The sequence below is a fragment of the Papio anubis genome, chromosome 11 (assembly GCF_008728515.1).
Source record: "Papio anubis isolate 15944 chromosome 11, Panubis1.0, whole genome shotgun sequence".
NCBI lineage: Eukaryota > Metazoa > Chordata > Mammalia > Primates > Cercopithecidae > Papio > Papio anubis.
Genome location: NC_044986.1, coordinates 65,060,608 through 65,062,493, shown reverse-complemented (window position 1 = coordinate 65,062,493; position 1,886 = coordinate 65,060,608).

Genomic DNA, 1,886 nt, shown 5'->3' with positions numbered 1-1,886 from the left:
AAACATTTTAAACTGGGCAAGATTAGGGCTAAGAACAATACAAGACAGGAATGGCTCTGACCCTGAAGCTTATTAGTCTTTCAACTCTGCTATTTTAAGACATTTAATAAAGAGTTTTACCATCGGCCGGGCGCGGTGGCTCAAGCCTGTAATCCCAGCACTTTGGGAGGCCGAGACGGGCGGATCATGAGGTCAGGAGATCGAGACCATTCTGGCTAACCCAGTGAAACCCCGTCTCTACTAAAAATACAAAAACTTAGCCGGGCGAGGTGGCAGGCGCCTGTAGTCCCAGCTACTCAGGAGGCTGAGGCAGGAGAATGGCGTAAACCCGGGAGGCGGCGCTTGCAGTGAGCTGAGATCTGGCCACTGCACTCCAGCCTGGGTGACAGAGCGAGACTCCACCCCGACTAAAAAAAAAAAAAAAAAAAGAGTTTTACCATCAATATAAACACCATTAAATCACAGCTGGCCTGAATCAGCTTTATTTTATTATTTTAAGCGTAGAATGAAGTGAGAGACTGGATTCTTCTTAAATTTTTTTATTGGAACGAAATCTGTTTTAGCCAGCCAGGTCAATCAATCTACATTGACTAAACCCCATATGGTATACCTTTATTAGGTTCCTATCTCTTATTCTATTTTTTTTTTTTTTGAGATAGAGTCTTGCTCTGTCGCCAAGCCAGAGTGCATTGGTGTGAACTCGGCTCACTGCAATCTCCATCTCCTGGGTTCAAGTGATTCTCCTGCCTCAGCCTCCCCAGTAGCTGGGACTACAGACGCCCACCACACCCGGCTAATTTTTGTAGTTTTAGTAGAGACGGGGTTTCACCATGTTGGCCAGGATGGTCTCCATCTCCTGACCTTGTGATCCGCCCACCTCGGCCTCTCAAAGTGCTGGGATTAAAGGCATGAGCCGCCATGACCGGCCTTTTTTTTTTTTTTTTTTTTTTGATACGGAGTATCACTTTGTTGCCTAGGCCATAGTCCAGTAGTGCAATGTTGGCTCACTGCAACCTCTGCCTCCTGGGTTCAAGCGATTCTTCTGCCTCAGTTTCCTGAGTAGCTGGGATTACAGACATGTGCCACTACTCCTGGCTTTTTTTCTTGTATTTTTAGTAGAGATGGGGTTTCACCACATTGGCCAGGCTGGTCTCAAACTCCTGACCCGAAGTGATCCACCCGCCTCAGCCTCCCAAAGTGCTGGGATTACAGGCATAAGCCACCACACCAGGCCCCACATGGGAAGCCTCTTATTCTTATTTTATTTTATAGAGATGGGTTTTTGCCATGTTGCACAGGCTAGTCTCCAACTCCTGGGCTCCAGCAATCCACCTGCTTCAGCCTCCCAAAGTGCTGGGATTACAGGTGTGAGCCACCACACCCAGCCCCTCTTATTCTTATGCTGTGACACTTCAACTTCTTACTTTTTCCAGTTGTTATTTTGGATATAGGTATATTAACAAAGTAACTGCCAACTCTCTCGATCATCAAAACAGAAGTATATATGTGACTTCATAATCTTGGGCAACTGAATCTAATGAAGTAAAGACTTTAAAACTTTTGCTATCCAAGCACATAAACATTGGCTCCCAGGAAACAAGAGCTGGTTTGCTATTTATTAAAGAAAAATCTTTTTTTTTTTTTTTTTGAGATGGAGTCTCACTCTGTCACCCAAGCTGAAGTGCAATGACGTGATCTTGGCTCACCGCAGCCTCCACCTCCCGGGTTCAAGTGATTCTCCTGCCTCAGCCTCCTGAGAAGCTGGGACTACAGGCACGTGCCACCACGCCCAGCTAATTTTTTTTTTTTTGAGACGGAGTCTTGCTCTGTTGCCCAGGCTAGAGTGCAGTGGCGCGATCTTGGCTCACTGCAAGCTCTGCCTCCCA